This window comes from Pongo abelii, chromosome 3, assembly GCF_028885655.2.
Source record: "Pongo abelii isolate AG06213 chromosome 3, NHGRI_mPonAbe1-v2.0_pri, whole genome shotgun sequence".
Lineage (NCBI taxonomy): Eukaryota > Metazoa > Chordata > Mammalia > Primates > Hominidae > Pongo > Pongo abelii.
In genome coordinates this window covers 129,506,333-129,531,533 of record NC_071988.2, presented here as the reverse complement: position 1 = coordinate 129,531,533, position 25,201 = coordinate 129,506,333, and the positions used below count along the sequence as shown (strand labels likewise).

Sequence of the window (25,201 nt, the reverse complement as noted above, 5' to 3'; positions counted from 1 at the left end):
GCGTGAACCAGGACACACAATCACCTTAATTATTATAGAATAAAGGCCATGGGAAGCTGCAAGAGTCCATGAAATAGAAATCAGATGGAACAATATTCAAAAATGTGTCTCCTTCTAGTAAAGTTTTAAAAAGCTTTTAAAAAATAAATTTTAAAAGATCACTTCAAGAAAATATTCTGTCTATATGGGGAATTTATGTTCAAGGGACTTAAAGAATGAACAGCAAAGTATTAAAATAGGTTATTAATCTCAAATAAGATCAGAATCTTAATATTTTCTTTAAGAAATTCAATCCCTTCTAAAAACACAAGCAAATCCTATATAGCCATTTATATACCACAGTCTCTAGTAACATTATTTTTGTTACTAGGAAACATTTGCACAAAAACAAGATTTATAACCTCCTCTTGCTTCTACCCCTCCACCTAAAGGAATAATCCTCCATTAGCAATATACTTAATATCTCCACAGCAACTAGTATAATTGGGGTGTTGCAACAGGAGGATAATGAAGTGGAAAACAAACTGATAGAAGTAGGAGAGAAGGAAAAATAAAACCACTTCCACGCTGCCCTAGCAGCAAAATAACTACGTTGGGGTGGAGTGGGGGGAAGTTGTTAAAAAGAACCCTTTTGAAGTTGCCATAGTCAACTGCTACCAGGCAAATAGAACCCAAACTTTCTAGGTCTCTAAGATACTTAAGTGTGCAATAGGGCAAATGAGTTTCAAAAATGGTAAATTGTATGAAGTAAATTCAGAGATGTCTTCACCCAAAGAACTCAGAGGTGGGGGAAAGATGGGGTTTCTGAAATAGGTAAGAAGGGGATTTCCACAGGTTTTCATATATGACTCCCAAAAAAGTACAGGGTACAAATGAAATGTCCAAGAAGAAAGGAATGGAGCTAAACAAGCCTTCAGAATCAATCACTGGCAATTGGCTTGGTTGTGGTGGAGAAAGAGTCAGAGAAAAGAGGGAGTGATGTAATTCTGGGCAAAGATATCCTCAGTCGAGGCAAGGCAGTGGCTACAGAAGGCAGATGGTGCAGGAAGAGGTTAGCAGATTGATTGGAAAACAGGAAACCTGGGCTCTTCATTTGCTTCTGCCTAAGAGAACACAATAGCAAATGATATAAGCAAAAAAACAGCATTCAAGAATATTCAACTCATTAATTCAGCAAATATGTATGAAGTGGCACCATGCTAGGAAATATTAAAAAAAAAAAAGGATAAACTCTGCTCAAGGCGCTCTGTCTAGAAAAAATACAATATAAACAGAAAACCAGATTATAATATGGTAGTGGAGTGACAAAGAAGGGCCTGCGAACTTTGGAACAAAAAGAAGACTGGTTTTGACATTGTACTAGAATTACACAAGATGTAACCATCAGGAGAAACCAGTGAAGGCTAACAAAACCCTCTGAATCATCTTTGTAACTTCCTGTAAATGCACAATTATTTCAAAAAAAATTTAATATGTAACTTCAAAAGAAGAAGAAGAAGAAGAAGAAGAAGAAGAAGAAGTCCTCTAGCCCACAGGGTAAAGTGGAAAAGAGAGAGGCAGGAAAGTTTCCTGCAGGGGACGCTGAAGGTAATTCATTTGTGCTTTGAATCACTTCTCTAAAAATGCTCAACAAGATCTCAAGTATCCTCCACATTGCTAAACCCAACAAACATTGTGTTCTCATCTTACTCAACTCTTTAAGAACTTAAAAAAGAACTGATTACTCCACCCTGTCTTAAACATTCGGTTCCTGTAGCATCTGGGACACCGTTCTTTCGGTCCTCCTCATTGGTTACCCCATGGTCTCCTACTTGACCTATTAACTGTTACTCCTCAGGGCCTCTCTGCCTACAAAATATTCCCTGGTGATTCTGGACTTCCCATAACTTTATATATCACTTCTATACTGACACAACTCTGGCCCTGATCTCACCCCTGAATGCAGGTCTCTGCATCACAACTGGCTATTTGACATCTGTCACCATTAGGATGACTAATGGGCAACTCTAATCAATGGCTAAACTACAACTCCATTCACTACAACTCTTTACCGACAAAAAAAACTAGGAGTCATGCTTAATTTTTTCTACTATTATGCCACATATCGTACCTGTAAGTCTCCAACAACTTCAAACCCATCCATCACTCTTGATCTCCAACACCACCACCCTTCTCCAAGCTGCATCAATTCTCATACAGAATGCTCCCAATAGCCTCATAACCATCTCCTTGCTTCTGCTCTAACCCCCTCCTACTCCACTCTCTGCCCAGCAACCAGAGGGATCTATTACAGATGTAAATAAGACCTCATTCTCCTTCTTATGTCACATCACAATGCCTTCTCGTGGCATTTGGAACAAGACTCATACTCCTTACAAAGCCTGCAAGCCCTACCCAACTCGGTCCCGCCTGCCTCGCCACACCCATCTCTCACCTACTTCTGCTGCTCACAGGCTGCAGCAGATTGGCCTTCTTCCCATTCCTGTGTAATCATGCTCTTTCCCTCCACAGATTGTACATGCTGTTCACTCTGCTGAGTCTCTCATCCTTCACATCTCAGTGTAAATCTGACCTCTTCTGACGAACCTTTCCTGACTGTCCTAGGGTAGGCTGCCCCAGTCACTCTCTACTTCCTTCCAAGAACTAGTCCAAATCTCAACTTATTCATTGGTTTTACTTGCCTATCATCCTATCAATCCTGCTTTTCAACACCTTTTCCTCTCTCAACATATATAACCAATTTCCATTGGAGGAGAAACCTAGACTCCTGTTTACTGCTGAATCCCCAGAATCAAAAATGAGGTCTAGCACCTAGCAAGTGCAAAAAAAAGTGTTAAATACATTAATCTATTTCCAAAGGAACGAAGGAGGGCTTGGGACTGTGTCTCAGCAATCTGTGTCATGTAGGTATTTGATTAAGTTAATATATTTATGAAATCCAAGGCAACCTATCCTGGGAGCTTGATGAATGCAGTGGCTTCCCCAGTGGTCAGGTGAGTTTTCTGCTATGAAATCTTTCATCTGCACTGAGTTATTTTTCCCCCAGAGAACGATACTCTCCTCTCCCTTCCCTCCCCTGCCCATCGTCTCTCCCAGTCTCTCTACTATGCCTGGGTCTTCTCACATTCTAATCATATCTGTTCTGGCCGCCAAATATTTGATATCAAGTAATGTTTTCTCTGATCTAGGTTTTACAGTGGCCTTGCTTTCCAAATTGTCACAATAAGCAAGTGAGGAAGAGCACAAATTAGTAAACAACATTACCCACAAAAACAAGGCAAGGATAGGGTAAAGAAGATGGTGGACAAGAGGTAGACGATGAAGTGATAGATGAGGAGTTAAATGTATTGATGCACTGGAGCTAAGAGACCAGACCAGATGCAAAAGTGTATGAGTGGCCATCTTTCTCATACTTATGAATCAAATAATCTAAATATTTCATTTACGGGCCCAGGCACATTTCCTGGCATTGATATTCACAAATCGAAGGTAGACAACCTCAGAGAGAAGTTTCACGGTAAGATTTGTTAACTCATACTTGCAAAAGACACTGGAACCAGTGTGCTGTGGCATTCACTGAGTAACTCCATGACATAATTCAGTTTTTAAAATACAATATGCCAAAGTCATTGGATGGCAACGCTTAATGAATTGTCTTCAGATTTATGTGGGATATTTTTCCTTAAGGATAAGGCTGGTTAGAGCTGCAGTGCCCAGTACAGGAGGTGCCAGCCACATGCGGCAACTGAGTGCTTGACATGTGGCCGGTCTGAACTGAGATATCTGTAAGTGTAGAATATACATCAGATTTCAAAGGCTTGGAAAAGAATGTAAAAATTTCAAGAATTTTATATTGATTATAACTGGTAATATTACATATAATATTTTGGTATACTAGGCTAAATAAAATGTTATAAACATAATTACATCTGTTTCTTTTTACTTTTTGTAATGTGGCTGTTGGAAAACTCAAATTATATAAATGGCTATCATGTATGGCTCATGTTATATTTCCATTGACAGTACTGGGTTCTTGGGAGAGGTTAACTCTTTAGGGATGCTGGGCACATTGGTCCGGAGTCTGCTCTTTGTAAGCTCAGAAACTAGTTCATCAAACAGAAATAAGTTTTAGTTCATATTAACAAAAGATGCAACAGAGAACGTCAATCTTTTAACTTATCAACAATTGCTGGGAGATGGAACAGATACCCTTCTGGTACTAGTGAAGGTTTCTTACTTGGCTACTTACATAGCCAAGACATCCCCATTCTGTCATGGAGATACTGGCAGGACAAAGCAAACTATTAACCAAGAATTGCTTGACAAGAATAAAATGTAAGCAAATGAGTCAGAGTCCGATGGGACACTGCACCCATAGAGCCAGGGCTCAAGAAGTTTCTAAATTAGAGAAGCAAGGGCCTAGAAAAATCTCTAAAAGCATTTTAGAATACACACCAAAACTTTCTATCCTCCCACATCAAGTTTTTATTCAAACATGCACATTTATAAGAGGAATTCAATCCAGCTTATATGTATAGTTATTTTCCTCTTAAAGTCGCAAAGTGACTCCAAATCTAAAAAGAATGCATTTAAAAGAATTACAAATATGAAAATTTTCTATCTCTATGGTTTGAGTTTCCAATTTTTTTAATACTTCTACACAAGACAATCTTCCCCCTAGAAACTGCAGCTAATTTTCCACCTGTATTTCATAAAAGTTCCCAAAATTCTACACTATTTCTGATTCCACTTTTTAAGACACAAGAAAATTCCCAAGATTTTATTTCTTACACTAGTGCTATTACTATATTGTACAAAGAGAAGATCTTTAACTGAATATAGGATTGTTATCACAGGGTTCCTTAAAAAAATAACCCCATCTGTTGTTATAATTCTTATTATTTTATTTTTAGAGATGGGGTCTGTTGCCCAGGCTGGAGTACAGTGGCATGATCATAGCTCACTGCAACCTCTGAATCCTGGGCTCAAGAGATTCACCTGCCTCAGCTTCCTGAGTAGCTGGGACTACAAGTGCGTGCCACTACACCTGGCTAATTTTGCAGGGGATAGGGATGGAGGCCTGGCTATGTTGCCCAGACTGGTCTCAAACTCCTGGCCTTAAGTGATCCTCCCACCTTGGCCTCCCAAAGCACTGGGATTACAGGCATGAGCAACTGGGCCCAGCCTCTTGTTCTTTTAATTTCAGAAGTTGACACTGTGATTCTGAGACACTGTCTACTCTAAGAGTCTATAGCCCTTTACATACTTACAATAGATGACCCAATGAATGATGCCACCTTTTGTTTACAGCTGTTGTTCTCTGGAATTTCATAATAACATTGCTAGGCAAATGAGAAAATACCAGATCTTTAAAAATTAAAAGGAACCTGGAGTAAAAATTAAGTGATAATCTCCACCATCCCAGTATCACCATGCTGGGACTATCATTTCACCCTAAACAAATGCAAAGGTATGACACAACTACATAGGATGCAGAGCCACATTCCTGTTAGGCAACTCTGACAAAAAAGACTCAAGTGGCTCTACCTGCTCCAGAATCACTAAGACACTTTTTTCCTGGAAACCTTGGTACTGTCATTTTAAATAATTGCTACGTATAGAAATACACAGAATTATCAAAAGTTAACTCTCCCTCCCACAAAGTGGTTAATTTTACATATAAAATAAAACAGCCGTCAAAATGTAAACCTTGCTATACTTAATGCGTCTGTAATAAATCATGAGATCAGGCAGCCCTCTGCTAGGACTGGCATAAGGAACAAATCAAAACACAGATTGCTCTGTATTTGTTTCTAGTGCTGCTCTACCACAAAGTTAGAGGCTTAAAAGAACACAGATTCTTTTCTCCTACAGTTCTCCAGGTCAGAAGTCCAAAATGGATCCCTCTCAGCTAAACATCACAGTGTCAGGAGGACTGTGCTCCTTTCTGGAGGCTCCATGGGAGAGCTCATTCCCTTGCCTCCTCCAGCTTCTGGAGACCGTGTGCATTCCTAGGCTTGTGGCCTCCTTCCATTTTCAAAGCCAGCAATGGATGTTTGAGTTTTCCCAATAATGTCAACTCTCCTGCTGTGACTCTTCTGCTTCCCTTTTCCACTCAGAAGGTCCTTGTGATTACACTGGGCTCACCCAGATGACCCAGGATAATCTTAATATCAACATCAGCTGGTCAGCACCCTTAACTCCATCTGCAACCTGAATTCCCCCTTCCGTGCAGGATGAGTGAGAATCCCTTATCTGAAATGCTTGGGACCAGAAGTCTTTTGGATTTTTTTTTGAATTTTGGAATATTTTCATTACTTTTCATATACATCTTATACGCAGATTGAAGGTAATTTTGTATGTTTTAAATAATTTTGTGCATGAAACAAAGTTTTGACTGTTTTAACTACGACCCATCATGTGACATTAGGTGTGGAATTTTTCATTTATAGTGTCACACTGGCACTCAAAAAGTTTCAGATTTTGGACCATTTTGGATTTTCAGACTAGGAATGTTCAAGCTGTATTTAACATAACAGATTCATAGGTTCTGGGAATTAGAATGTGAACATCTTTGGGGAGCCATTATTCTGCTTACTACCATCTCCAACAGTAATTAGAAAACAAAGAAACCTCAAGTGTACAAGCTACTCTCCTCCAATAAAGATTTTTAACTATTTTAATTTGCAACAAATGAAAACCCTAAAGCTAAAAAAATAAAAAGAATGCTGTTAGGACAGGAGGCCTGAGATTGCTGCTAGTCTTGCTCAGCTGAGTGTGCTGAGTGGGGAATGGGAGAATGCATGCTTCCTTCCCGGATCATCACCAGGGTCGACCATGCACTCAGAAGCTTTTACAGGGAAATGCTTGATAACACCATAGTGAAAATTAGTATCAACATCTTTTTTCTTTTTTGAGAAAGGATCTCACTCTGTCGCCCAGGCTGGAGTGCAGTGGTACAATGTTGGCTCACTGCAGCCTCAGCCTCCCAGGAAAAAGCAAACCTCCCACCTCTGCCTCCCAAATAGCTGGGACTTCAGGTGTGCACCATTACACCTGGCTAATTTTTGTGTTTTTTTTGTAGAGGAGGGGTTGCATCATGTTACCTGGGCTGGTCTCAAACTCCTGGACTCAAGCCATCCACACACCTTGGCCTCCCAAAGTGCTGGGACTACAGGCATGAGTCACAGTACCCAGTCTATCAATGTCTTTCAATAGCAATATTGAAATATATAATCTAGTTGTAATCCTCCACATGGTAAATCAAGGAGTTGATCATATGTTTGAACAGGTGCAATTCTTTTCTTTGGCAAAATTGCATACACAAGGACACAAATAGGGCCCAAACTGTGAGAAACATGCTAGATTCCACAAGCAACAGTGCAGTGATTAGACTCTGCAGTCAAGCTGCCTGCTTTCAAAATCTAATTCAACTATTTACCACCTGTGTGGCCTTAAGTAAGTGACTTAACCCCTCTGTGTTTCAAGTAAGGATCCTTAAAGTGAATTTTAGGAGTAAATGAGTACAGTTTTAAGTACTTAGAACAAACCCTGACACATAGTGAATATAAGTATTTGTTAAATAAACTTTTAAATGCTCCTGCTTGCTGCTTATAACTTGCCAATGAAACTATATTTCAAGGGAGCAAACTTCTCAGCCCTAGCTAATTTACCATATGGCATATATTTTATATATATGCAGATATATTCAACGACATTCATGCAGAAGAACTGGTATATTACACTAACCAAAACAATACCCTTTGCTGCTATTAAAGTTTGGTAGCAACTACTGGGGTAGTAATAACTGGGTGGTTCAACAACTCACTGAACAAATGCAAATATCAGAAGACAGTAGCAGCTGTGTTAAATAAACTGTCTCAAGGCCTCCTAAAGAAAGACGCACAGCATTGGCGAGGACAGTAGGGTTTGTGATTCTTAGTGGCCCAGGCACTTTCTGGGACAGTGGTGTTCATGGTACAATACTCCCCAGAAGCCTAAGCTCTGTGAGGGACAGTACCAGTTGTGCTAGACTACCGCTACCAGCATCTGCTAAGAGGGCAGGCATATTGTGCCTGTGGCTTGAAAAGCTTTTCAGCATTCACAGCTGATGTTATACACTTCTTAGGAAAGTTCTTGAATTCAATGGCAGTGTACAACCAACTTCAATCATTTTATTTTAACCCCAAAGGAAACGGGGAGGGAAAAATACGGGACAGGCTCCAGCTCCTATTAGCACAGCCAAGATGTAACACATGAATGTGGATATATCATTCCAAAAGAAACATGCCACCTTAACGAGAAAGAATGGTTCCATTTGACACAACAGGACTGAACTCTTTGTTTTAAAAGTTAGAAGTGCAGCTTATATGCAGAAAATAATGATTGCTGAGCCCTTGAATATTTACCATGAAGCAAGCATTACTCTCAATGTTTTATACACGGGGGGCCATGGAATTCATATGGTCACCTTATGGGGTAAATATTATTTTATTCCCATTATGCAGCCAGGAAATAGAGGTTCACCTGTGGAAGCTGCTCCAGGGCATCTAGTGATGAGCAGCAGTGCTGTGACTCAGGTCCAAGCCGGCCTAAGCCTGTCAGGGTTCACCTCTGGCATAATTTCATGATCTTAAGGCAGCACGGACCAGAGAAATGTTCCAGGAGAGCATACACATACAGTCCTATATCAAACTATGTCTCTCAAAACCCAACATATCGCTGAAGCTAGTGGACACAAAACAGAAAGCCATGCAGAGTACTGGGAAGTGCATGGCATTAGAATCAGCTGGGCCTGGCCTCAAATCCCTGCTCTACTTCCCACCAGCTCTCTACCCTTGCTACTTTAAGGGTACTTTTGCCTTGTTTCACCTTTAAACACTTTCCAAATTGTTTCCACACCTCCAGAGTGGTATAATTTCCATTTTGCAGAGCTGTCTGAAGATGAAGATAGCAGTTCATTTAATCTTCACTAGTACTTATAGTATCATTATTTAACCACCACTATTTATCAACACTAACTCCATCTTCTGTGTTTGGGGAAGCTTGGAGAACCCACACAACTGACCTCTCTGTTTCAAAGACTGAACTTCACATTCAACTAATGCTGCAAGTCTTCCTGAATGGTCTCCACTTCTCTTTGGAAACAGGACGCTATCTAAGGTCTAATATCTAGAATCTATGAGGAACTTAAACATTTACAAGCAAAAAAAACAAACAACCCCATTAAAAAATGGGCAAAGCCACAAACTGACTTCTCAAAAGACAACATACACACAGCCAACAAGCATATGAAAAAATGCTCAACATCATTAATTACTAGAGAAATGCAAATCAAAACCACAATAGATACCATCTCACACTAGTCAGAATGGCTATTATTAAAAAGTCAAAAAACATGCTGGCAAGGTTGCAGAGAAAAGGGAACACTTATATACTGCTGGTGGGAATGTAAATTGGCTCAGCTAATTACTGTGGAAAGCAGTTTAGAGATTTCTCAAAGAACTTAGAACAGAACTACCATTTGACCCAGCAATCCCATTACTAGATATAGACCCAAAAGAATAAAAATCATTCTGTCATAAAGATATATGCACATGTATGTTCATCGCAGCACTATTCACAATAGCAAACACATGGAATCAACCTAGATGCCCATCAACAGTGGACTGGATAAAGAAAATGTGGTACATATATACCATGGAATACTATGCAGTCATAAAAATGAATGAAATCATGTCCTTTGCAGCAACATGGATGTAGCTGGAGGTCATTATCCTAAGTGAATTAACACAGGAACAGAAAACCAAATACTGCATGTTCTCACTTACAAGTGGGAGCTAAACACTGAGTACACAGGGACCCTAAGAAGGGAACAACAGACACGGGGGCCTACTTGAGGGTAGAGGGTGGGAGGAGGGTGAAGACTGAAAAACTACCTATCAGGTACTATGCTATCTGAGTGACAAAATAATATGTATATCAAACCCCTGTGACACATAATTTACCCATGTAACAAACCTGCACACCCAAAATAAAAGCTGGAAGGAAAAATAAAGGAATTGCACGGCTGAGCAGGGTGGTTCATGCCTGTTATTCAAGCATTTTGGAAGGCTGAGGTGGGAGGATTGCTTGAGTCCAGGCGTTCAAGACCAGCCTGGGCAACATAGCAAGACTCTGTCTCAATTTAAAAAAATAAAAGAATAATATAAATAGTAAATGGGGTATAGTGAAAGAAAAGACTGTACATATAAAAGAAATAATTCAGTTAAAGTTTCTTCTTTAAAAATATGTGCACAAGTTTAGTTTAAGCTTTAAGCGAGATATCAATTTAAATAAACATAAACACAAAATTATAAGGCTGAATTTCAAATTGTATAGGGATTTGTCAATAGAGGGAAAACCAATTATAAAATAACTCATTATCTGTTTCTTTAATTCCATTAGCTGTTTCTTTAAACTTTGCTTTGAATTACAAGTCATTGTTAGAAATTAATAAAGTGAACTGATCTGGGTATCTGTATGAAGTGGCTGAAATGAACACTACTCATATTCTAACATCCTTTATCAAAACCTTAAAGATACATTAACACTGGAAATCAAAATAGAAAAGTGAATGAAAAACTAAAATTTTGACTCAGAGTAGCAAAGTTGTGATATTATTGTAAAACTTGAGAATGTTTCAAGAAATGCTTTATATTTACAATAAAAATAAAGTAATGGAAATTTCTTGCACTTTCATTAAATCAGCCCCAAAATGTCAAATAACAAATGTGTAACATTTTAAAAAACAGGTGACCTATTTAAAATTGATGGAACTTATTCTAAAGCTAGTGATAAGTCTGCTAAATGCAACACCTGAAAGTATTTAATTCATCTGTCTCACTAGGTTCTAATGCTTCATCAAACCGTAGAATAGAATGTCCTTCAGAGAGCTCCTCGGCAAAATTAGCACCTCTCCATTCTGCTATACTTCCCCACAAAAGACATTTAGCTTCATGGCTAATAAAAATAACAAACACAAACAATACTTTAAGAAAGTTTGTACGTTCCCTTTTCAACAGATAAATTCCTTGCATAATGAGCTACTGTGTGGCTCCACAGAGAAGGTTGATCCTATTGCGGAAATCTTATGAGATATGCTAAAGGAACTCAGAAATTAAGACTCTGAAATTTTAAATTAAAGAGACAGGGAAAAGTTCTCTAATTCTGAATACAGTTTAGAAAAAAGGGCAGCTAAATTAAACATTACGTTTCACATTTTAAAATGCAGAATAACTGAAATAATCAAGAATGTGTACACAGATATAGCTAGAAAGATTTAATGCAGAGCTGCTTAAAATAGTGAACACTGGAAACAAACTAAGTGTTCAGCAATAGGGGACTGGTTGAGACACAGCCACAAAACAGAAAACTAAAAATGATGCTGTGTAAGAGTATGTTAGTGACATACAGTTGTCCATGTTTGGATGAGGAGAGAAAACGTAAGTTGGAACATAGAGAATGAACCCATTTTTGTAGAGATAAATTTTAGCTGTGCAACTTCCGGAAAGTTACTTAATTTCCCTAAAACAGTTGTATCCTCAGTAAAAGAAGGTAATAAGAGTACCTACCTCACCGGGTTGGAGTGGGGATTACAAGAGATTTGATGTATAAAGCAACTGTCATGTTGCCTGGCCCATAGTAAGATCAATACTTGTTAGCTGTTTGTGTTATCTGTGCATAGAGGCAAAATATAAAGACGGGGTGGATATAAATGTTAAATGATTTTCTGGGTGGTGAGATTATGGCTGATTTGTTTTGCCCATACTTATAAATTTCCATAAGTAACACATTACTTATAATATGGGGAAAACTAATAAATTGGAATACTCATACAAGGATAATCCTCTTAAAAATCTACCATAGTGTTTTGTTCACAGCAAATAAATTTTTTGTTTTGTTTTGAGACAGAGTCTAGCTCTGTCACCCAGGCTGGAGTGCAGTGACGCAATCTCAGCTCACTGCAACCTCCACCTCCCAGGTTCAAGCGATTCTCTTGCGTCAGCCTCCCAAGTATCTGGGACTACAGGCAAGCACCAACACGCCCGGCTAATTTTTGTATTTTTAGTAGAGACGGAGTTTTACCATATTGGCCAGGCTGCTCTTGAACTTCTGACGTCAAGTGATCTGCCTGCCTCGGCCTCCCAAAGTGCTGGAATTACAGGTGTGAGCCACTGCACCCAGCCACACAGCAAATATATCTTAGTTGAGCTGAGCTGACCCTTCAGATTTCATTTAAACAAGCTTGCTTTGAATATTTAAAATTATTTAAACTGAAGAGCTATCACTTGTCCATAATATTTTACTGGGTAAAGCACGGCATACTTTTATAATTCGGCCTCATAAAGAGTTTATGAGCCCCTATTCAAGACCATTCAGAATGCCACCAGATCTCTTATTATCAGTGGGAGGCAGCCTATGACAGCCTAATCACTTCTTGTCTCTTCCCAAGTCCCCAGCACTCTCCTTTTTGGACTCCTTTTTTCCCCTCTTGACAATCACAGCCTGAGGTCTCTACTGGACTATTAGCCTTGGGGTAGCAACTATCTCCCTCGTTTGCATTGCTAGCCCCTAGCACAGTGGCTGTTATGTAGTTGTTGCATACTAAAGGCTCAGCAAATAAATATCTGGTACTAGTAGTTCAAGACAAAGCCTTCAATTTCTCCATTGAGACAATGCGCTAAAGGTGGGTAAGTCATTGTTTAGTCTAAAACTGTCCAAAACTCTCAGTAATTATTCCTTTAAAAAAGAAACATCTCACCTCAAAATATCACTTTTAAAAAAAGTTCTCACTGGTATTCCATTGTCTATTTTAATAGTTCGAAGATTATTTCTACTTTTCCCCCATATTTTGTTTAAAGTCCCACAAAAATCCCAAAGAGTTTAAGTAAACTTGCTCAAAGGAACACAGCTCAGAGAGCCTCAGGTCTCCTGGATTCCCATGTCCATGATCTCACTACACGGTACTGTCGTAGGACAGCTCCCAGATCTTTCACCCTATAAGTTGTTATAGTTACGGTAAGAGCAAATGTCTTCAATAACGTGCACAAGTGCTAAAGTTTCTTCCAAACATTTCCTAGGGCTTTTATGAGATTCTGGGAGGGGAGAAACTCAGAACAGGGTGCAGCCACCTCAAGGTGTCCAAGTGTTTCCCTCTAGGTTCACAAGTCAACTAGCTTTACTTAAAAATGAAACCAAAGGAACCAAATTAAACATTAACTTGTTTAAAAAAAAAAAAAAAAAAACCACTTCAACCAGACTATTGTGAAGTAAGAACATTAGAAGACCAAGGAAAGGGCCATAAAGAGGAAATTTTGCACTGCTTGCACTGCTTCTTTAGAAAAAAAAAAAAAAAGGAAAGGAAAGGTAAAGTTAGCTTCCTCACATCCTTTCTTCCTGTAAATTCCAGGTTGTCACTTTCAGCCATTGCTCTGACATTGTTTAAACAGTAAATGGCAGTTCCCATGACACAGGATGGAAACCATAACCTTCTCAGGTATCCGTACTAAAATGTTTAACTTGCTGAAAACATCACTTCCCAATCTAAGGAACTTGCCAAAGGATTTCACACGCTAACCCTCGGCCCACCAGGCTTATAAGGAGGACATTCTGTGGAAATTAATTGGTTATTATCTAAGCCAGCTGGAACATACTATTATTTATATATAAACAGCTACAATTTGTTGGGGTCTGCTTTGTACCAGACATTATGAGAGGTCTTTTGCGCTTTAATCCTCATTATTAATCCTTATTTAATCTACCTTATTATCTGAAGTAGCTATAATCCCATTTTACTGGTTCAGAATGTTTAATGTGCCTGAGCACCCACCGTTAATAGAGGAGACTGGAAATGAAACCAAGGATTTGAAAAGTTAAGGTACAGATTCAAAATCCACGCCGAATCCAGTGACACTAAACAGTTGAATCTCTTCAAAACATAACACACACGTCAAAATGATTTTAAGGTCATTTCAGAGCAGGCAAGACTTGAAATAGAGGACTGGCAATATTAATAAATAAAAAAGACTACAGGACATAACATTTTGAGTTGGTTTCAAGCCGTGGATAATTTATGATTATCCATACCGCTGGATGGATGTTGACAGGGGTTCCCTGCCCCTTATTTTCGCTGAGAAACCAAGTCTTCCCTTCCGTAAAGGGAGCAGCTCTGGAATGCCACACGTTGAAGGGTTTCGGTGTGGGCTGCCCAGAGCTGGGCTGTTACTGTTCACACATCATCAGTGAGTGCCTCTCAAAAAAAAAAAAAAAAAAAAGAAAAGAAAAACAAACCACACACACACACACACAGTCCCTCCTCCACCAACTGAACTTCAGCCCTGACCTCCGGAGTGGTTCTGGACAATCTGGGGTTTAACCTGTGCCCTTTCAACGCCAGGACCCAGGTACCCAAAATGGGTTGCAAATGAATGAGCTGACTGCTCAGAGAAAGGAGACTAAGGCACACATCTCTTCTCCAGACCACAAAATCGAGGAAGCATGCCCTGGGCGGGGAGGGTGGGGGCCGGATTAGAGCCACGTCCCCGCTTCGCAATCCACCTTTCCCCTCCCGCGCTTCGGAGGACTCGCCGCTCCTCCTGGCCCCTCCGCGCGCTCCTTACCCGCTGGTGGCCAGGGCTCCAGACACTCCCAGCTGAAGGCACTTGCTCCCGGGAACGGGATTTGCCAGGGGATGGAGCCCGCTGCCGCAGCCGCCGCGACCAGCTCCGGGCGTCACCACCCTCGGGCCGAAGCCGCTAGAAAGTTTGCTCGGGGTCTCGCCCTCTCACGCCGCGGCCTGACTAGGGGAAGCAGCTCTTCGGGTCCCTCCCGCGGCCGCCGCCCCCGAGGCCGCACTCGGCGGCGCTGCAGTACCGGCCAGGCTCCGAGCGGCCGAGGGCGGCTCCGTGCGTGCCGAGGGCTGGATCTCCCCGCCCCACTCGGCCCACGGCGCGGCGCTCAGTGTTGACCGCGGCCCCGCGCCCGCTCTCCCCGCCCGCCGCGCGCGGCCCGCTCCCTGAGCCCTGCGCCCAGCGCGCTCCTGACATCATTCATTCTCTCACACCCTCGCCCGCCCACTCCATTTCCAAACAGTGACTCACCCGTCGGCCCGGTGGCAGCAGTGCCCGTTCCTGCTGCCGTGGCTCTCCTGGTGCAGAGTGGAGCTCGAAAAACCTGCGCGACTTCTTAAGAAGAAAATCCCAGCCGACTCTCCCCTCGCGGCTGTTTAAGGTGCAGAGAAGGAGGGGCTTGGCAGGCAGGGCAGTTTAGCTCCCGGCCGAAAGGCTGAGGGCCTGGAGCTGACCTCCCTGAGCGGCAACAGAGATCTATCTGGGAAAGTTCTTTGGGTGCCACTCCCAGCAACTTTCAGGGGTGGGGCTGGAACGGGATCCCCCACCCCCGCACCCGGCCTGTTTCGGAAACTGCTTCCTGACGGCGTGTGAGTGGGCTTTGGAGCGCCAGCGTTGATTCAGAGGGTTGATCGATGTTGACCGGGCCTAGGTCAAAGAGGTGGGTTTCCAAACCTCAGAGCGTTGCCTGGCAAGGTTAGTCATCAGTCCGCATGGTATGAGCTGGAAGGTTGCTCCAAGCTAATGAGGCTGGCAGCACTGTCCCTTTAGTGCCTAACCATCGTGTCATTTGTCCTGTTAATTGATTTACTTCTCACTTAAGGAATCGTAACCAAAATAAACAGTGTTAAGTAGTTATTTGCTTAACTGAATACTGCGCTTTTCCGCAGCTTTTGGGGCCCAAGGCAGCCGTGTGTTTTCTTCGAAGGCCTCGGTAGTTTTTTTAAAGGGGGATTGCTGTCTTTAAAATGGTAACGGTTCTACATTGTCCTGGAGTTGCTATTCATACACCTGCTGGGCAGTTTTCAAAGTAAACGATGGCAGCCTCAAGGACTCTAACTAGGAATGACCAATCCGAGAGAATGTGGCTAAATCTTTATTGACATAAATGTTTTACATTAATGTCTCCTTCTGGACAAGGTAATTATGTTTAGGATTTGCGCTGGTTTATGGGTGCTTCCATATAATCAACAAAAATAATGACGGGAATATTGGGGTTTCTAGTGCAGATACCATGTGGGTCAACAATCATTTGTGGCTATTAAAGATGATGGTAACAGAAAAGAATATACAAGGCAGGCAATCCCCAAACTCACAACTTTAAGATGTCGTCACAGTACAGGCAACCAAAGAAAAGAATGGACAAATGGGATCATATTAAGCTAAAAAGCTTCTGCACAGCAAAGGAAACAAAGTGAAGAGACAACCCACAGAATGGGAACTATCCATCTGACAAGGGATTAATAACCAGAATATATGAGGAGCTCCAACAACTCTATAGGAAAAAAAAAATCTAATAGTCCGAGTAATAAATGGGCAAAAGATTTGAATAGACATTTCTCAAAAGAAGACATGCAAATAGCAAACAGGTATATGAAAAGGTGCTCAGGCAATAACAAATGCTGGCAAGGTTGTGGAAAAAAAAGGAACCCTCGTGTTTGTGGGAATGTAAATTAGTATAACCACTATGGAGAACAGTATGGAAGTTCCTCATAAAACTAAAAATAGAGATACCATATGACCCAGCAATCTCACTGCTAGGTATATACACCCAAAAAAGGAAATCAGTATATCAAAGAGATACCTGCACTCCTCTGTTTATTGCAGCACTATTCACAATAGCCAAGGTTTGGAAGCAACCTAAGTATCCATCAACAGATGAATGGATAAAGAAACTGTTACATATACCTATGGAGTACTATTCAGCCATAACAAAGAATGAGATCCTGGCATTTGCAACAACATAGATGGAACTAGAGGTCATTATGTTAAGTGAAATAAGCCAGGCACAGAAAGACAAATTTTACATGTTCTCACTTATTCATGGGAGCTAACATTTAAAACAATTGAACTCATGGAGACAGTAGAATGATGGTTACCAGAAGCTGGGAAGGGTAGGGGGGATGGGTAATGGGTAAAAAATATATATATAGTTAGATAGAATGAATAAGATCTAGTATTTGATAGCAAAACAGGGCAACTACAGGCAACAGTAATTGTGCATTTTAAAATAACTAAGAATATAATTGGTTTGTAACATAAAGAAAGGATAAATGTTTGAGATGGTAGATACCCCATTTACTCTGATGTGATTATTGTGCATTATGTGCCTATATCAAAATAATGTGTACCCCATAAATATACCTGCTATGTACCTACAAAAATTAAATTAAAAAAAATTTTTTGAGATGGAGTCTCGCTCTGTCGCCTAGGCTGGAGTGCAGTGGCTTGATCTCAGCTCACTGCAACTTCCACCTCCTGGGTTCAAGCAGTTCTCCTGCCTCAGCCTCCCGAGTAGCTGGGATTACAGGTGTGCACCACCAAGCCTGGCTAATTTTTGTATTTTTAGCAGAGACAGGGTCTCACCATGTTAGTCAGGCTGTTCTCGAACTCTTGACCTCGCGATCCACCTTTCTCGGCCTCACAAAGTGCTGGGATTTACAGACGTGAGCCACTGCGACCAGTCCCTCAAAATTTTTAAATAAAAAATAAAACCAAAAAAAGATGTTGTCACAATACAGAAGTTTCCCCCAAATGAAAATGCTCCTAAAATTAACCAAGGGCTCAACATCATTGTTGTGGAAAATGGACTCTTTTAAAGCTACTTTTAAAGGTTAGAACCCAGAGGAGACCACCAATCGAAAGTTATTGTCCTGGGGTTTATTTTCCCCCTTCAATAAGGAGCTCATTTTCAAATTTACAAAGCCCAGGCATTTTGCCCAGAAGGCAATAGCAAATGGATTGGTTTGCTAGGATGCAGTCAAAATTCAAATCAGCAGTTTTTATAGACAATCACAGAGCTAATTCAGAAGCATGGGTGTCCTATCCATTGGTAACACTGAATGACTAGATTCAAATGTATAGCCATCTATAAGTGTTTGGGTGAATATCCCACCTACTCCCTACTTCATGATCCAAATATTTGGACGTTATGGGATATGTCTAAATACAATTTTCTACAGATCTCAAATGATATTGTGGGCTTTTTGGCCTATGTACATGGATAAAGTCAAAAAGCTCCAAACAAAGCTTGTAGTTCTGCCTGCACTGTTGCCTGATATAAACCCTGTAGTTCCCTCATAAGCCTCTGTATGGAAGGCTGTTGAATGGGTAGTTTTGAATTAGTGGTTACTATTGTGCCTCAGTTTAAATATCATGAAATAAATAATTAGGTCATTTTATTATACCACTTAAATATCCCCAAGTACATATATTAAATAATATAATTGAAAATGGATGATATGAAGTTTTTTCAATCTATTCATTATGAACATATGAGAAAGCAAATTACTCATCTTAATTTCTATGTTTTAAAAAACAGTAACATCCTTTTCACAGGAAGATGATTTTTTTTTGTTTTTTAACTGCACCTTTTGTTCTTACCATGTATGAAAAGTGACAAAATTTGCAATTCATCACCTTTCAAAAATAATGGCACTGAGTGTTTCAAGGGAGAGAAATGGATGATAGATAAGTGTGTTCTTGTCCATTGTTTTCTCCAAGGCAGTGTAAATCAAGTTTTACAGGTATTTCTTTGATTTGATAAAACATACTTATTTAGGAAAACATGTATATCTATGGTACTTATCTCCTCTTACAATAACTCGAATCTGAACATATCTAAAGTCATTTGCTCAACCCAAAAATTTGTATTGAATTCCCACTTTGTGCCCATGACTGTTTATCTAAGAATCTCCATGGTCCGGGCACAGTGGCTCATGGCTGTAATCCCAGCACTTTGGGAGGCCGAGGCAGGCAGATCACGTCAGGCCAGGAGTTCAAGACCAACCTGGCCAACATAATGAAACCCTGTCTATACTAAAAATACAAAAAATTAGCCAGGCATGGTAGCACATGCCTGTAATCCCAGCTACTCAGGAGGCTGAGGCATGAAAATCACTGGAACCTGGGAGGGGGAGTTTGCAATGAGCTAAGATCCTTTCACTGCACTCCAGCCTAGGCAACAAAGCGAGACTCTGTCTCAAAAGAAAATAAAAAAGAAAAAGAAAAAGAATCACCATGTTACCTTCTAAACAAACATATGTCTCAGGAATTGAAAGGTTTTTCTTTTTTTAATTTTGCATGACAATGTTTATTGCAGGATTTGCAGATCAGTTGGGATATGAGGATGAAGCCAAAGATGACTTCTGTATTTTTTTTGTTTGAGCTCTTTGGTGGATGGTGGTGCCCTTTACCAAGACAGAGAGTGCTGAGACAGCAGCAGCTTTTGGGGAGCAAATTATGAGTTTCAAACTTGATGAGTTTGAGGTGTGAGATGTATAAATGAAAAGTGAGCAGCTGATGATACTAGTCTGGAACTCAGAGGCATGGACTGGAGATACAAATTTGAGAATAGCCAGAATGTGATAATAAAGGAATCCATGGAAAATCAACCGAGATGGTCTGGAAAGATTAGAGAATGAGAAGAGGTCCAAGGGAAAACCCAACATTATAGTTTAGGTAAAGTAGGAAAACATCACAGATGAGGCTACAAATACAGGTCCAGAGAGAAGAAAACCAGGAGAATGTGGTGACAAGGAAGCCAAGGAAAAGCCTCTTTTTGAGAAAGATAAGATGCCATTTATATCAAATGTTCCTGAGACAGCAAGTGAAATAGAGACTAGAAAATGTCCATGGGGTTTGGTGACATTGAGGTCTTTGTTGACCTTAACCAGAGGCAGTTTGCTTATGCTATGGAAGTGTGGAATCCTGATTGAGTAGGGTGAGGAAGAGCTGGTTCAGCAGAGAACCTGTGAGTTGGCTTCCTGGAGAGCTGGTCAGTAAAGGGTGCACACCTGGCACAGTAGCTCACACCTGTAATCCCAACTCTTTGAGAGGCTGAGGTGGAGAATTGCTTGAGCCTAGCAGTTCGAGAACCCCCCGTCCCATCTCTACAATTAAAAAAAAAAAGTAGCCAGGTATAGTGACACACACCTGTAGTCTTAGCTTCTTAGGAGGCTGAGGTGGGAAGATCGCTTGAGCCCAGGAGATTGAGGCTGCAGTGAGCTGTAATAGTGCCACTGCACTCCAGCCTGGGCAACAGTGGAAGACCCTGCCTCATAAATAAACAAAAGGGATGCTAAAGCATTCCCAGGATAAGTTTTTTAAAATATAATTTGGGTTGGTGGGAAATGAAGAGTGACTACTAATGGGTACAGGGTTTTCTCTAGACTGATGAAAATGTTCTAAAATTGATGGACCACTGATGGGAAGGAATCTGTAAAGGAGATAAGGAAAGAGGTAATGGAGAGGTTAGTGAGGAGTTGAGGTTCATGAGAAGTCAGGAGGAAATAGCATCTGAACACAGATGGAAGTAATAGCCTGAAAGATGAGAGGGAACAACTCCTCCAAAACAACAAGGGGGAGGAAGGGAAAAGAAAAGCATGGGAGTGATGCAGCTGTGTTCATAGGCTGCTTGTACAAAGTTGAAAAGGCTCTTTTCAGGTGGGGGTGTGGTGGCTCACATCTGTAATCCCAGCACTTTGGGAGGTCAAGGTGGGCGGATGCTTGAGGCCAGGAATTCAAGACCAGCCTGGGCAACATGATGAAAGCCCATGTCTATAAAAAACACAAAAATGAGCCAGGCATGGAACGAATGCCTACAGCTACTTGGGAGGCTGAGGTGGGAGGATGGCTGGAGTTGGGGAGATGGAGGTTGCAGTAAGCCAAGATTGTGCCACTATACTCCAGACTGGGTGACAGAACCAAACCCTGTCTCAAAAAAATAAAAGAAAAAGTTCCTTTTGATGCTTCAATTTTTCTGTTAGGAGACATGGGTCAGTTTTTGATTGCTGCTATACCAAATGAATTACAAATTTACCAGCCTAAACCAACACCAATGTATTTTCTCACAGTTCTGCAAGTCAGAAGTTCTATAGACTTCTCTGCTGGTTTCTCTTTTCTGAGTTTCATGAGGCTGACATCAAGGTGTTGGCCAGTTGGGCTCTCAGTAGGAGACTCTGGCAAGCTTCCAAACCCATTCAAGTTGTTAGCAGAATCTAGTTGCTTCCAGGTGCAGGACGAAGGTTTCTAATATCTTGCTGGCTCTCAACTGGGGACCACTCTTAGCTCCTAGAGACATCTGTTCCGGATCAGTGACAGTGTGTGGAATGCTCTCATACATGGAATGTTTCTGCCTTCTCCTTCAGCCACACCTTCCTGCCTGAGCTGGTGAACATTCTCCACTTTTAAGGGCTCATGTGATTAAATTGGGCCCACCTAGATAATCCAGTATAATATCACTGTGTTCAAGCCTACAATCCTAATTACATCTTCAAAGTCACTTTTGCCATGTAATATACCTTCACAGGTTCCACAGATTAGGGTGTGCTCAACTTTGTGGGCCCATTCTGCTGACCACAAGGTGACATCATCAACTGAGAATAAGGAAGTAGAACACATAGAAAGTTTTAAAAACAATGGAAACAGTTTGAAGTAACCATTCTGGAAAGTAAGAACAAGAACTTTGTAAAATTGACAGGTGGCACCAAAGGCGGAATCGAAGTCAGCACTATAGATTACTATACTCTTGTATAATCAGGTATAATCTTGGTATTAACTAAGAGTGGCTTTCTCTAGTAGCACTCAGCCACCTGGGCATAAGCACAGAGAATGGAGCTGGTGGTTGGAATCAATAGACCAAAAAAGAAAAAGTCTAGGATGGCATCAATGAAACAACGGACTAGGAAATAAAAGATGGTCAGGGAGACAAGCAAATAGAGGAGGAGGCTAATGAATAAGGGAAAAGTGAAAGGATCCATGGCCTAGGGTTTCCAAAGACATTGCAGAACATATGGACCAGGGGTAACAGATGGAAGAATTTGGAAACGTAAGAGGTCAGGTGGTGAGATTTCTAATTTTTTAAAAATATTTAATTGACAAGTGAAGATATTCAAAGTATACAATGTGATTTGATATATGTATACATTGTGTAATGATGATCACAACACATTTTACACTACTCATGTTGTACATTAGATACCCAGAACTTGCTCATCTTACAACTAAAAGTATGTACACTTTGATCAACATCTCCCCATTTCTTCCTCCCCCAGGCCCCAGCAACCACCATTCTACTCTGTTTCTATGAGTTTGACTTATTTATTTATTTATTTTACTTTTTTGAGACAGAGTCTCGCCCTGTTGTCCAGGCTGGAGTGCAGTGGCACAATCTCTGCTCACTGCAACCCGTGCCTCCCAGGTTCAAACTATTCTTGTGTTTCAGCCTCCCGAGTAGCTGGGATTACAGGAGCACCACCACGCCCGGCTAACTTTACATGATTAGTAGAGATGGGGTTTCACCATGTTGGCCAGGCTGGTCTCAAACTCCTGACCTCAAGTGATCCACCCGCCCTGGCCTTGCAAAGTGCTGGATTACAGGCATGAGCCACCACACCCAGCCAGTTTGATTTTTTTTTTAGATTCCATAGGGAGAAAAGAACTTTTATCTGAGAATGCAAGTTCTTTTAATTATCAGGTGCAGAAAAACCTTAAAGTGAAACCACAGTGATGTCTCACTCCCCACTTGGAGCTATGTATTCATGTCTTGAAACTTCTTGCTATTGCCACAAGTAGCTATAAATTAGTCTAATAATGCCACAATGGACACTATAACTCACACCCTATAGCTTAACAATGTTTAGCCAATCACTAATCACTGTTATTTCTGTAACAATAAGCCAATGAGAATTTCTGACAAACAACTGTGTATGAGTCCCCTTTTCTGCCTTTAAAAATCCACTTGTAACTGCTGCTAATTGGAGTGTATATTCAGGGCAACTTGAATCTGTGCTCCTGCATTGCAATCCTCAAGCTTGGCCCAAATAAACTCTCCACTTACATTAATTTTGCCTCAACTTCCTTTTAGGTTGGCACTGCTATGAGGATCCCTGCCTTCCCCTTTTCCTCCCTCAGGACCCAAAGACCACTAACCTGTGCTTAGATATATGTGATAATGAATGACAAATCATGATGAATATTATGGAAATATGTAGGAGAAAAACAGTTAAAAAGTACTGAGCAGCTCTTGGGGAAGAGAGAGAGAGATTCCAGTAGGGGTAGAGCTTGGGCTACTCTGCTGATCAAGAGAGGAAGCTATGGGGTCTGCTGGGATAATATACAGCTGTGGATGGAGTAGGGGTGGTTAGGGAGTAAACTGATAGGGCTAGAGAAAACAGTACAAATATCCATCACTCAGGGGAATCTGGTTGAAACATGATGCTTGAACCAGAAGTAAGGCTGGTCTAACCTGTGGAATTCTATGTGTGTGCTTGACTGGCTAACATTGCTTTGTTTTTACTGTATGACCTTCACTTCCATCATCAAGGGGTAAGTGTTGGGGCCATATAGGACCTGGCAGATATAGGCAGAGAGTCTTCTGGAGAGTACTGGGAACACACGCCTTGGAAAATTCAGCAGCAGCAAAGAAAAGGAGTTCTGTACGTTGACAATGATTTGATTCCCACAGGGACTGGCCTAGCGCAGCATTGCCTGAACTTGCAAGTTTCCTAAGGATCATCACCATGTGGGGTTCACCCATGACTTAATGAACCCTCAGGGGAGGGATTCTAGACACTATTTCAAGTAAGTGCCTGAGATGATTTTTATGTTGAGAAAAATTTGGAAATTTTTAGGCTAAGGTGATAATCCTCAAATTTTTTGCTATGCAGTAGATGCAAATTACATACTATCTAAAGAAATATTAGCTATAATGTTCATCAGGGATGATGCCATCTTTTTGGAAGGGGCTATCAAAATTATAAGACTGTCTAGGGTTGGATAAGAGAGAGAAGGGAAGGGAAGACATAGGTGACTTAAGTAGCTTGAAAAGCTTCTCCAGGGAGACTGAGGCCTCTTCTCAGTGGCCTCAATAGAAAGAAGAGGCCTTAGGCCGGGTGTGGTGGCTCACACCTGTAATCCCAGCACTTTGGGAGGCCAAGGAGGGTGGATCACCTGAGGTCAGAAGTTCAAGACCAGCCTGGACAACATGGTGAAACCTTATCTCTACTAAAAATACAAAAAATTAGCCAGGCATGGTGGCAGGCACCTGTAATCCCAGCTACTGGGGAGGCTGAGGTGGGAGAATCACTTGAACCCAGGAGGCGGAGGTTGCAGTCAGCCGAAATTGCGCCACTGCACTCCAGCCTGGGCAACAGAGCAAGACTCTGTCTCAAAAAAAAAAAAAAAAAAAAAAGAAAGAAAGATGAGGCCTCACTATCCCATCCCATTCCCAATCTCCTTCATTGTTTGTCAGTCACCAGCCTAGACTCGTCTAGAGGAAGGGAATTTACTAACAAGCTTAATAGTTATATTCCAGTTTTAAGAGTGTTCTGTGACTATAATTCTTGTAAGTCAGTCACTAGAAGGCTAGTCACCTTAGTGTTTTAGCAATATTGAATGTCAAGCCTACCAAACTAAAGGCCAGACTCTTAACAGACTGGTGCCCACACCGGGAAAGTGACTCCCTGTAGGATACATCTGGACAGCCTGCTAGCCTTCTAGACCACACATGTCTTCATCGACTGCCTCTCCAGTGGTTTCCCCTGGCTCTATTCCAGTGAGAAGTACACATACATCCTCCTCTCCACAGTTTATTGGGGCACTACATATGATTAAATCACCTTACTCCAACTTGCCTTTCTTAAAAGTACTTGAATTGCAAGTTAAAACAGACTTTTTTTCTAATTGAAAATGTAACAAGTGATATTGCTGGAGGACATGCTAACTTTATGCAGACCTGACTCTTCAGCAGTTAGCTCAAGCTGAACTGTCTAACGAGAAATGTGCAAAGTCTGCTTGACTATCCAAACCTTTTCTGTAATGAAGGGAAGGTAATAATTGTACAGTGCTATATTTTCCTTATGAAAGTATCCAGTCAATGATCTCAAACATGAAGAAATACTATGTCAATAATCTTTACAACTTCCTAGTAGTTAATATTGTATGATAAAGAGACTGAAAGAGGAGTAATAATAGACTGAAATCTTGACTTCTCCTCAGCCTCTTCAACTCTCCTAAGCTTAAGTGTGTTTTCAGATAGTAACCATTAAAGTATATATTATACGTACAATCTATAAATTCAATGTGAAATAACA

General features: G+C 41.0%; 1 protein-coding gene across 6 annotated transcripts in view; it reads right to left on the bottom strand.

The window, feature by feature from the left end:
* The window catches only part of SGMS2 (sphingomyelin synthase 2), a 99,401-nt gene extending 80,316 nt beyond the window's left edge, over positions 1-19,085 (bottom strand). For 3 of the 6 annotated variants that reach the window (XM_024246086.3, XM_063723567.1, XM_002815040.4), the window contains exon 1: positions 15,141-19,085. The gene's annotated coding sequence lies outside the window, so the exon portion shown is untranslated. Of the gene's footprint in view, positions 1-14,660; positions 15,042-15,140 lie in introns of those variants that run through there. The other 3 variants (XM_024246084.3, XM_024246085.3, XM_024246083.3) reach the window with 2 other exon arrangements.
* Between the last annotated feature and the right edge of the window lie 6,116 nt (positions 19,086-25,201).